Raw genomic sequence first — 13,497 nt, forward strand, 5'->3', positions numbered from 1 at the left:
CAATATTCGCAAGAATGACAAGATGGGGTGTTGGTTCAACAGACGGTCGGACTCATGCATCTACTTCCCAGAACTCTGTGACGCGTAAGAAGTAAAACTTGGGATTCTTTCCTTCCGACGGTGGATAACAAGGCCACGTACGCCACAACATGGATTGGGTGGGCGCCTTTGATTCTGCCTTAGTAGTTGGTAGTGAACTCATTACTCATCTCATCAAGGTCGAGATTCCATCCGCGCTTCAGAAATGTTATTCTCTACCTTTCCAAAATAAAAGAAGGAGCTCGCATTGTTTCTCTCAATAAAATGCTTACACACCAGAGATTGCAATAAATTCTAAGGCATTGACATCACATAGTCGCAGGGCAACAACGCTAAAAAAAAAGATTTCCGAAAAGATATGTTACCGAAAGAGCTTTGACTCAAAGCGTTCCTATGAATTCTGATCAATTTGGTCCTCCGATATCTTATCTTTCCGATATCATAATTGAACCATTTTTTTTAGGAAGAACTCTAAAATCTGGAAACATCTCTTGTCATGGAGGTAGATGTTTCCAATGCACGGCTGTAATTGTTATTGGGACGACGGTTGTTGGAACCCTGATGGAATTTCCAAAAGCCACCCATAGTCAAGAGACGATGAAGGTATGTCACTTTACTAAAAAAACTTGTATATACCCACTCGGTATTTTGTTTATATATATATATATATATATATATATATTAGATTTGCATTGCAAACAAACATGTTCAGTTCAATGTTTGCGTTCTTAGCAAACGCAACCTTAACTACTATCCAAAAATAAACAAACTTACCGCAGAGGTCCTTAATAAAAAGGCAGAGTGGCAACACTGGCTCTATCTCCTCATTGACAAAGAAGAAAATTTAACCCATCTGTCACCGGAGTAGAGAACCAAATTCTGTCACTTTGGATCCCACATAACACTACCGCTCTGTATTGACAACTGCAATATCGTGTGGGTAGGAATGTGGCCCAAGTGGGAACAGCTTGTGGGTATCAGATCCGAGCCCAAATTCTGTTAGTGAGGAGACAGAGCCAGTGAATTGAAACGGATTATTTTGTTGGTTATGGATGGTGTAAGTACCTAGAGATCCGGACTGGTCTTAATAATTCCCATATCTGCCACACACCATCAATTTAATCCAATCCCTTCGAGCCTGAATTAGTTGCACTCGATGGTTGTGTTAGGATATGTGTAATAATAGGGTTCAATTATGACATCCGAAGACATGATATTAGAAAAACTTGTAACCAATCAACCCGTGTTATAAAAGTGGTAATTTACAGGATTTTGATTGGTTAAAGTTGTTTCATTATTCTGCCTTTTCGGTAGTATAAGTTTTTCTTTGGCCGTGTTTGAAAACGATACAAATATGTAGAGTGTAAAAAGATTTATATAAATTGTAAAATAGGGTTAGTTTTGCACTGGCAAATTTATCTTCTTATCAAATAGACTTTTAGTTGTAATGGATGCAAACATGGATTCCAGTAAAGTATATATTTTTTTTTATCAAAAGTCCACTTGAATGCAAATTTACTTCTTTTTTATTAATGTATTTTTAGATCATATTATCAATGTAAATATGCATCAGTCTGTCATTTGTCAATGCATAAATGTAATGTTGCCAAACACATTCCAAAGTGAATCAGAGTACAAATTTACCCTGAACTGTGATTTACACTCCATTTGCATTGTTTTCAAGCACAGCCTTTAATAATAACTAATGAGGACCCCTACGTTGCAGTGGCAAAAAATAAATAGTTTTCAAATAAATAATTTTATTTAGGGGGTTGCAAGATTGAAAGTCATTAAAAAAAGAAAAATAATTTGTTAAAGAAAAATAAACTATCTTTTTGAATAAAAGAAAAATAAATTATTTTCATTAAAATAAAAAAATATTGCTTAAAAACTAAAAGCCACATAGCCTCTATCTCTCTATGCTAACACCAGGCACTAGGCCCTATAGGGTCCCACATAAGCCCCTCTATTCCCCCTAATTATGACACAAGCCCCGAACAACCCTCTCTCTCTCTTTCTCTTGGCATCAGGACCCACATAACCTCTCTCTCTATTTTGATTCATGTGTTGTCCAATAAAAACGAAGATGGGCATAGTTGAACACAGCAGCTGTTCATAGCAAGTTGTGGAACTAATGGTAATGCTCCACTCTAGTCAAAAAATATATCGAACCCACATCATTTAAGATAGAACTAGCTGAATGCAATAGCTGTTAGCAAGCTGTGACCAATGATAATGCCCCACACCAATGATAAAATACATGGGGCCATATTTTATCATTGGTGTGGGGCATTATCATTGGTCCCATAACCTGATACATAGACAAAGAGTTAAGCTAATCCGGATTCCAATCATTCAACCCCTTATTGTGGGTCCCATGTACTTTATCACTGGTAGGGGTGGCCACAAGTCAAGCTCTTCACGAGCTACTTGAGCTCGGCTCAGCTTGGTTTCAACCGAGCTCGAGTTCGAGTTCAAGCCCAAATTACAGGCTTGATTAATAAACAAGCAAGCTCGAGCCAAATGGAGCTCGGCTCGTGAGGCTCGCGAACCAGTTCGAATATATATAATTATAGAAAATAATATATATATATATATATATAAAATATTATAATTCTTATTTTTTTAAATATCAAATAAAAAATATTTTTTATATATAATTTTTAATTTTTATAAAGTTTTTTTCTCAAATCAAGCTCGAGCTTGAGCTTACGAGGCGAGCCAAGCTCGAGCCTCATACTATTCAGCTCGAATCCACCCCTAATCACTAGCATGAGGCATTATCATTGATTACACAACCTACTACATCACCAAAGCTTTCACCTAACCAAAATTCACAAAAATGAGCCTTTGGCATTAGTCTAAATAATGGAGATCGCCAAATGAAAGAACAAATAGAAAAAAAAAATAACATTAATTTTCTTAAAATATAGAAAAAATAGCATTAATAGCTTCAATAATATTCTTAAAAATAATCATTTCCTCCTCTTTAGCTTACCTTAGAATCCCATTTATATAAATAGAAAGTGATAAAATTCTATATGGAAAAAAAGTAAAAATCATAAAAAATTAAATTAAATTTTAAGGAAGGTTGTTAGTATAATATTAAAAGTACAAAAAATAATGAAAAAGTATAAGCATAAAAATAATAAAATTGTTAAATTAATTATGTTAAAGAATATTAAAAATATAAATTAATTGATTGATCTAAGTTCACTTTGAATATAATATTATAAAATATAAAATATAAATTAATTACATTAAATTTATAAATTAATTAACTGACTAATATTATTTGAATAAGTTGTCATCATATAACTTGATAGAGGGAAGTCTCTCTCCTCTCAAACACACCAAGTCCCCCACTCCACTCTCTCTCTCTCTCTCTCTCTAGTTAATTAATTACACACCAAGTCCCCTACACAAACCCCTCTCTCCCCTTCTCCCTCCATTGTGTCTAATCTAGGAAACTTCTTTGTTTGAAGAACAAAATAAATCCATTAGAAAAATTAAGGATCATTTTCTAAAAACACCCATTGTAGTTTCATGGATTTACTAAAACCTATCCTATAGTTTTTGTCTTACTAAAACACCCCCTATAGTTTGTAACCAATTTACTTAATCGACTTTCCATTAAATGGAAACGAAGAATGACAATTTTGACCTTAACATCCATTCAAACAATTTTAATCTATAAAATAAACAAAAATGGAAATGTCATTCTTGTCCCTAGCAAAACATGGGAAACAACTCTATTTGATAAAATTTGTTGTCTGTTTGAAGAAGGAAGACAAACCATTGTTGATAAAAAAACCCTGGATGCCATTGTTCTCTCTTCTTTATTCTACTAAACTCAAACATTTTTTGATAGATTTGAAATTCAAACCTTATTTTTTCTAAGAACCTGGTATAAAGTTTTAGGGTACTTTTAATTTGGAATAAAAAACATGAATTCTTAATAGAAGGTCACTTAAGTAAATTGGTTGCAAACTATAGGGGTGTTTTATTAAAAGGGAAAATTCCACTTTAGTACCCTAAACTTTGGGGGTAGTGTCAAGTTAGTACCTGAACTTTCAAACGTGTCACTTCAGTACCTAAACTTTCAAAAAGTGTCAAGTTGGTCCCTATCATTAACCGACCGTTTGTTATCTGTTGAAAATGTGAAAACTACCCTTCAAAAGAAGACACTGTTCATTGTCTTCTACCTTGAGACTGAACCGATTGTTTTCAAAAAAAAAAAAGAGAAAAAAACATGAAATATGATAGAGAGAAACAATAGCTAAAAGCAAAGAAATAACTAGACAAGAATGTGTTTCAAATCTAAAGGTAGAAGACAATGACTTCATTAGTCCAGAATTTCAAACACCTCAACCAGTTCAGTCTCAAGGTAGAAGACAACAAACAATGCCTTCTTTTGAAGGGTAGCTTTGACATTTTTAGTAGATAACTAACGGTCAGTTAACGGTAGGGACCAACTTGACACTTTTTGAAAGTTTAGGTACTACAGTGACATGTTCGGAAGTTTGGGTACTAACTTGACACTATCCCCAAAGTTTAGGGTATTAAAGTGGAATTTTCCCTTATTAAAACATAAAGTATAGGTTGGGTTTTAGTAAATTTGTGAAACTGCAAGAGCTGTTTTAGTAAATGACCCAAAAATTAAAACATTAACTCAAAAATCCAGGCAATCGATAGTGAAATCTAGTGAGCAAAAGAAGTGCGAACACTTTGGCAGGGTCTAGCTAGACAAGGGGTGAATAGACATTCTATTTTTTGGGCTGTCTTGTAATTTTTGTTCTTTTGATGCTTAATGGTTGTTCTTGGGAGCTAAGATTGTTTAGCCCCCTTGCCCTGTAATTTTCTCATGTTTTTAATATTAATTCAATCCACAGTTATTGATCAAAAAAAATCTAGTGAGCAAAATACTCCATTGTTTGATGCTCTAGCAAGTGCATCAAAGCAAACCAGTGACATCAATTACACTTGAGATACCTCTTTTCCTTTGGGAAATGAATAGATAGGAAAAAAATCTGCACGTTTGCAAAATTGAACAACTACCCAATGGAGTGGAGAAGAGTGTAACCTGCATTAATGGTTGCTTATCTCAAGTGAAATTTAAAATTTTAAAAAAATATATATAACAAAAAAATCAATGGAAGAGAAAACAACTAAATCATATCACACTATACATATACTACAATTGGAATGAAAAAATAGAAAAATAAATTCCATATAAATAAATGAAATTAAAATATAAAATATGTGCACAACTTGGGGGCTTGCCTAGATGAAACATAACTAGAAGACTTAATTAATTATATTGATTAATTGAAAAATATATTAAAAAAATTTATGATCTTTAAATAATGTTAAAAGTTCATGGAGAGAATGGTTGAAGATAAATGAAAATTTGAAAATAAAGATAAATGAAAAATTAAAAATAATGTTACAATGGGAATGGTTGAATTCTTGGGGGAGGGGATAGAGAGAAATAAATGAAAAGTAAAGAAAGTAATAACAATTTTGTGGCAATATTGTAATTACATAAGAAATCAAAGTTATACACAACAAAAAAATGAGATTAATCATTACTCTTTGATGGCACTCTTGTAATTAATAAAAACTCAATGTGATAAATAATAAAAGTTAAAGTTATGCTTAGATTCCATTTAGTGAGCATAGAGAGCTTCCATTTCTAATATATATATATATATAGAAAGATAGATAGATAGATAGATAGATAGATAGATAGATAGATAGATAGATAGATAGATAGATAGATAGATAGATAGATAGATAAGGGTGTCAACAATATTAAAAAATCTGATCTTGAATTCGAGATTCGACATAATCGAACCAAATTCAGTTAATTCGAATATTTAATAGATCGAATTCAGATATCTTATTCATACCAAATAGTTAATTGGATTCGAATTCAGATATGACCTGATTCGATTTAATAAATATCTGAATTTGAACGATTATTTAATTCTTATATATAATATATAAAATATGTAAATATTGTATATAATTTATAGTATGATAATTAAATTATATAGATAATTTATATATTTATATACTTTATATAAATAAAATATATTTTATATATCTATTAATTACCTAAAATAATTAATTAATTAAATTCGAAGTAAATCAAATATTCGAATATTTAATCGAACTTAAATTCGAATATTAATTTTCAATATCCATTGGATACCCAATCGAATTTGGATATTATTACAATTATTCCTTAAATAGCTCCTAACACAACAATCAAGTGCAACTAATTTGGGGTCCACCACAGAAGTAGATTAAATTGATGATGCAACAAAAAGGTGATTAGGACCAGATTGTACAACTAGGCTCTTATGACTTCCACTAAGGCGTACACTGACCAATGAAAATTCACCCAAATTCATGTGTGTGGGTAGCGTTCTGGTGGATTAAAGTTCTTAGGTTATCATACCCATTCATTCTCGCATTTAAGAGTTGAAGTAAAGTGGACATACATGCCTTCTTCCTCTTGGTTAGTGCACACCAAGGTGCAAGTGGTAGTACGGGTGGAGGCGAGGTTTTAAAAGACTAACAACATAATGACCTCGAAAGGTGAAGCATAAGCTTCGAGGTATAAGCCTCAACAATTAAGAAAAACATTAATTAAAGTTTATAAATGATAAAAATAATATATAAATATACTAAGTTAGAATGATGGAAGATACAAATATCCATAAAATAAATATTTGTAAACAATAAGTTTTAAATTTTAAGCATTAAATAAAATAATAATTAATCAACTAACAATTATAAATATTTTACATTTCATGTTTTAAAACGCAAGGTTGAAAAATTATTCAAATGACCAATTTAAAAAAAAATGAAACACATGAAGTATCATCCATATAATGGATATTAGATTTATTGTCATCCAATAGTTTGGAAGAAAAGAAACAACTTAATTAATTTGATCTATGCAAAAATCAATAAAAATAGAATAAATCTGTTGGGAAAAGAAATGGGAAAATAACAAACTTGGAATATTAGATTTAGAATAATAAGAAATCCCACTTGATTTATCCAAGATAAACTAAGAACTTGATTGACTCTTTTTTGCATTGAGATCTCCTAAATACTAAGGCTGTATTTAGTTTGAAAGAAAAAAGTAGGGAAAATAAGGGAAAGGTAGTACTAGGTTTCCCTTTCAAACTTGACGTAGTATAAGACAAGCTAATAGAACTTGGTTTGCCTTATTGATTTTTCATTTTCACTCTTTTTATTTGCATTAAATCACTAAATAGTCATTGATACTTGAGGCTTACATCTTTTTACACCTCAAGCTATGTTGCATGCCTTAGGCTTGAGGTTTACACCTCATTTGACAAAGGCTTAAGTCTCACACCAAAGATGTGAGGCCTAAGCCTTGGAGCAAAATCAATATACCTCGCTTCAAGGTATAAACCTCATGCCTCAATGCTTAAGTCTTTTAAAACAACAGATGCGAGTCAAGAACCCAATTTGAAGATTTTACACTGCAATGGGCCCAGGCTTCTAGGTTGGCCAAGTTGTACCCCTAGCTGTAAGAGATTTAGATTGGGGATAAGACATGTTACAAGTGGTGACGTATTTCAACCTTTCCAAGACATTGAGTTTTTTTTTTTTTTTTTGAATTGTCTTGAGGGAAGTGATCATTAATCATGTCCAACATAATTTAGGATGTCCATTTCATTTCAAGTATAGAATAAGGTCATGAGTTGGGTAACTATTGTCACCCACATGTTTGGTTTTGCTTTTGAAAACAAAAAACAGCTACCACATCAGCAAAAGCAATATAATTTTTGCTAATGTGGCAATTGTTTTTATTTTCAAAAACAAAACCAATGTTGTTGCCAAACACCCCCTTAGCGTAGTATCATTGTCATCATCATCCAAGCCTTATTCCAATTAGATAGTGATGATGCACGATCTAATCATTCCCTGTTGGAAGGCAACTTGAACGTCGATCTCCTATGTAGCCGGGTTGAACTACAAGAGAATAGTATCAGAGGTCCCGGGGACTTTACCCGGTGTGGGCACTCTAATGCTTAAGTTAGTGAAGAGTACTTTGTAGAGAGCTAGAATGTTGTATATATATGCTAGTACAGAGCTAAATTGCACGTACCTTGTGAGGCTAGAGATGATGCCCTTATATAAGCAAGCTACAGTAGGCCTCATGGAATGTGTCCGAGATCACCGGCCTGCATGACTCGAAGTCCATTCCACACCCCAAGATGGACTTCGTGTGAGGTGATAAGCCTTATCTAGCAAGTCCTTCCAATCCAGGTGAGATAAGGATAAGGTCCGTTGTTGTGCAGCGTGATCCCAGAGAGATCGAAGATAGCTGGCTAGCTTCTAGAAGAGGGCTATGTGGCACCTCAGCAAGTTGGGACACTACAAGCTGCTCAGACCTCGGTCTTGGCTGAGGTGCCCGAACTAACTTGGCCTGTTGAGGTGTCCGAAAATGCTAAGTTGTCATCTAATCAACAGGTCGTTCCACATGTCCACATGCTAATGGGTCAGGCCAAATTACCCCTCATCAAATAGGATTGACTACATGAATCCTATTTTGCCATTTCATTCTCTTTAATATCATAACTATTTGGAAATTGTGAAAACTTAAACCATTTTTTACTACTTTAACCCATTTTAACTTAGTGAAGTTTCCTGGATGTTATGGTAGGATAGACTCTTTTTGAGTAACTAAAAATGTGCACGTGTTTTGCACGTGGAAAGTCTAGATAATGATAATGATAAAAATAATGTATCCAAAATTTTCTATAAACTTTATGCTTTTTTTATTTTTTTTGTTTTTTATTATTAATTGGATGCAAAATGCAATATCTAAATCTAATTATATAAACACTCCATCCAAATATGCGATAATTGGATCAAGTTATGAAGTTTCAAGTATCATTGATAGGCCTACTTTCTTGGCTAGACTCTTTAATTTACAATTTAAATCTCGCAATTAAATAGAGACTAAGTTAAAAAATGAGTATTTTAGTCAAAAGAAAGTTTCACAATCTTATTCATATTTTTAATAGTAGTGTAAATATAGAATTATAAATGTGTTCAATTTTTCTATATTTTTTTTGCATTTTTGTATGTAAAAATAATTATGATATCACACTTATTTTTTGTTAAATATGATAAATATATGATATTATACATGTGCTTGAACTTTTTTTTATAAAATTTATGTATTTTTTTATTTTTGTTTTTTATATTATATTAAATTTTTATTTATTTATGATATTAAATGTTAACACATTTGACCCAAAAAGTTGAACTAATGATCTTTGCCAAACAGTAAAATAATTTTATTTTTAGTCAATTCTAAATTATGTATTTCATTTTTATTATCAATAAAAATAATTATTGTTTATTGCAATTATTTTTTATTTGATTAATAAAAATATCATAAATGTGTCTACTTTTTTTAATTTTTTGTAATTTTCTATATTTTATTTTTATTTTAAAACTTTTATTACATAATTATGACCTCATAGATTGATTAATTGTATTTGAATGGTTGAATTGCTTAGCCACCACTTGGATGAAAAATGGTTTTGTTTTTTACTTAATTTTAAAATATATGGGTTTATATTGTTAAAATTATTGACATGAATCTAATTAGTAGCATTTATTAGTGAAAAATAACTTAAATATAGGATTTAATAAGAGAAAATGGGAGTTAATACCTTAAGTATAAGACTTAATGAGGGAATTAAACGAGGTGGAAAGTAATAATTGAAGTTATATTTTCAACCCTTATAATTAATTAAAGATGGATTAAATACACAAATATGAGCATTTTAATAGCAATTAAAACCGACTTAATAAAATGGCTTTTATACCCCCTTCTCAAACAAGAAAAAAAGAAGAAGACAATTTTAGTCCAAAAAATCTTTTTGCACTTTTATATATAGTATGGGAAAATCTATGATGCGAAAAATATATGATATGGCAAGAGTTTTGACCAATCAAAATCCACCAATGAATTTTGATAAATAACACCTTATTCGCTACCACATTTATGATTCTAGTTTATTGGTCAGTTGTTTTCCCATATCATATCTTTTCTATATCATAGTCGAACCCATATAGTATAGATTATTGGCAATGTCAGTGAGTCTGGTCAAGTGGTAAATCCACATTGATCTAAAAGTACTATTGGGTTAGGTTGAGCGAGCATTGCTTGGATTTCACGTATGGATCATTCTGGGTTGATGACCATTGACATTATGGCTTCTGTTAACTTCACTTGGACCTCTTTTTGGAGATTTAAATATATGCCTCCTCAGGTACACCTCTTTGTTTAGCATTGTATTCATCGTAGATGGCATTTGATAACACTTTTCAGACGTCTAAAGTCTGAAATATTTGCTTTTTCAGATGCAATGCTTATTTGGTGTTGCATATGAAATATGATCTGAAAAATATTTTCATATCTGAAATTTTAAGACTCAGGCAGCACGTTTTAGATGTGGCCTAAAGTAAAAAATACCCCTATCCCATTCGATCTCTCTCTCTCTCTATCGTCTTCCCGCCACCACTACTACAACTCTTAGTAGTGGTGGTTCTCTCTCTCTCCCTCTCTCTCTCTCTCTCCCCTGTCTTCCCCCCACTACCACTACAACTTGCAATGGTGGCGGTTCTCTCTCAAGATGGTGAGTATTAATAATAATTATTATTATAAAATTAATTTTACTAATTATTAATTATTTTAATATTTTTATTAAACATTAATAAAAATATTAATTAATAATTATTTTTATTAACTAAACTTTTTAATTATTTCATTAATTTTTAAAAAATTTTAGATTTTATTTGTGTAAATTATTAAGTATTAATTATTTTAATAATTTTATAGTCATTAATTTTTTTTAATTTTAATCATTTCATTTATTAATTAATAATTAATAATTTATTATTTTTATTTGTTTAGTTCCAATATTATTTTGAAGTTGAAAATTATTTTTTATGAGATAATGCAAATTGAATTCAACATTTCCAAATAATATGTTATAGGGGTAAAATAGTAAAATCAATGAACTTCAAATGATAAAGGGTTGATCCAATACAAACAAATTTATAGATTTAAAGCTTTTAATAAAAAGTAAAAAAGCACCTATGCTTCTTTTTCAGATTTGAGACAAATACTATCTTTTTAACTTTTCGGATTTTAGATTTATCAAACGCCACCGTAGTTTTCCAGTCAAAGAAACTTTGGTTCGGAGACATATAAACATAGACGCTTAGTGTAGTATGTGTTGGAAAGGTCTTGAGACCCTAGAACATTTATTATTCTAGTGAGGTCTCAAAGCATGATTGGGTAGCTTCACCTTTAGTTTACACCTAGACTGGTTGATTACTGATTGGCTCTATTTATTGGGCTATATTAGATGACCCATGTTTCAAAGATGATGTTCCTATCTTTGCTCGATGTGCCATTACTATGTGGATGCTTTGGATGTAACCGAATCTGGTACAATGTGACCCAATTAAGAGTCTAATATTGAATACCTGGCTCATGAGTTGAGCAAAAAGAACCGATAGACGATCGATATTGGTTCATTTCCTAGCTGTAGTGTGGATTCCACATATCTAACTGATGTGGCTTATCTTTGATTGGCCCAATATCGTATATTCTTCAAGCAGCCTAATAGATTGAGAATGACCATGTATGGAAATTCTTTTCCTAGTGCCTGAGTTTTGTTTGGAATAAAGGAGCGAAAAAGGATTTGCGGTGTTTGGGACTTGGGAGTGTTTATCATAAGTGCTTTTTCATTGAAAAAGCCTAAAAAGTGCTTTTCTAATCTGTTTAGAAAAATGTCAAAAATTTTGGTATATTGCTTATCAAGCCCATTTTAAGCTCCGAATGGTCTTTTCAATTAGGGATGCAGGCGGGATTAGTTCAGATTCAAATCAAGATATTTCAATTCCGACAGAAAATCCATATGATCCGAATTCAATTTTGAAGTTGTTGAATTTTTTTGATTCCTGATGAAAATTCAATTTATATCATTTTTATCAGATATCTGATAGGATTTGATTCATTCAATATATGTAATATCTTTTTTGGATCATATAAGGGGTGATTCGAATTGATCCGATTCCAAAATTGATGTTGTGTGATCTGGCTGCTCCCTCATGTTAGGCAATTCGGATGCTAATTCAAGTGGTTCCCTGTCTGGGCCGAACTATGCTAGGCCGAGCTGGAGATGTCCGAACTGATATATTTTGCAAGAAGGAAGATTAGAGTGCTTGGGTTGTCTTTACCCGAGGAGGGCACTCCAATGCTTAAGTCAAAGAGTGTTTGAGAGTTCTTTAAGAAATTAGGAGAGCTTGAGAGTGTATATTCGTGCATACCTTTGCAAGTAGAAATAAGCACCTTATATAGGTGTCAAAGGTTTGAGACTCCTTACAACAGGTCTCATCTTCTTGTGGAGCCATTTTCCCATACTCAACTGAGTTATTACGTTGGTTACGTGATCTGCGTGGGCGTTACAGCTCGCCCGAATAACTCTGGCGTGGGTAGGTCAGCCTAACGGTCAAGCGTTATTACTCTGGAGATCTTGGTCTTGATATTAGATCTATGTAATAGGTCAGCGAGCATGCTTTGTAGGTAATCACTTATACCCTACTTAGCTCGTCCAATCTCCAAAGGAGGTCGCTCCTTAAGCGGAGGTCCTTTAGGTCGGGCAGGCCAAGGTACTTTAGGTCGGCCATAGGCAAGGTGCTACTAGCCGACCTACTAGGGTTGATCTGCTTACTCAATGTTGAGGTGTCACTCAGATGCCATGTGTCTCCGAAGGTAGGTCGCCAGGTTGACGGAGGTAGGTCACCATGTCTCCAATACATCTCCGAGGTAGGTTGTCAGGATTCCAGTAGGTCTCCAAAGGTAGGTCGCCAGGTCAGTGAAGGTAGGTCATCAGGTCTCTAGTAGGTCTTCAAAGGTAGGTTGCTAGGTTGGTGAAGGTAGGTCTCCAGGTCTCCACTAGGTCTCTAGAGGTAGGTCTTCGAGTCTCTAGTAGGTCTCCAAGTCTCTAACAAGTCTCTAGAGGTAGGTTTCCATCATTTTGGCTAAGGTAAGTCATCGCCTACATGGTGTCAGGGTGTCATCCAACTGTTTTTGAGATGCCACGTGTCATGATGTCAGTAGAGGGCCAAATCTGCCCTCATCAATTGCCCCCACTCCCGAGCTAAGGTCAACTCAGCGAAGGGAGTAGCTTGTTGTAGGTCTTTTGGCCCAGAGCGACTAGTTTGATGAGCTCATAAGTATCAGTTCAGGTCGCCAAAGCGATTATAATTTTAGCTGTCAAAATGATGCCAAGCTGGATAGATGGGGGGCCAATCTGCATAGGTCGACCTACCTGTTATAAAGACATTTTGAGGTCGGCTTAAGGGGGTTTGATGTTGAAA

Source organism: Nelumbo nucifera, chromosome 2 (assembly GCF_055504915.1).
Source record: "Nelumbo nucifera cultivar China Antique chromosome 2, China Antique-T2T, whole genome shotgun sequence".
NCBI lineage: Eukaryota > Viridiplantae > Streptophyta > Magnoliopsida > Proteales > Nelumbonaceae > Nelumbo > Nelumbo nucifera.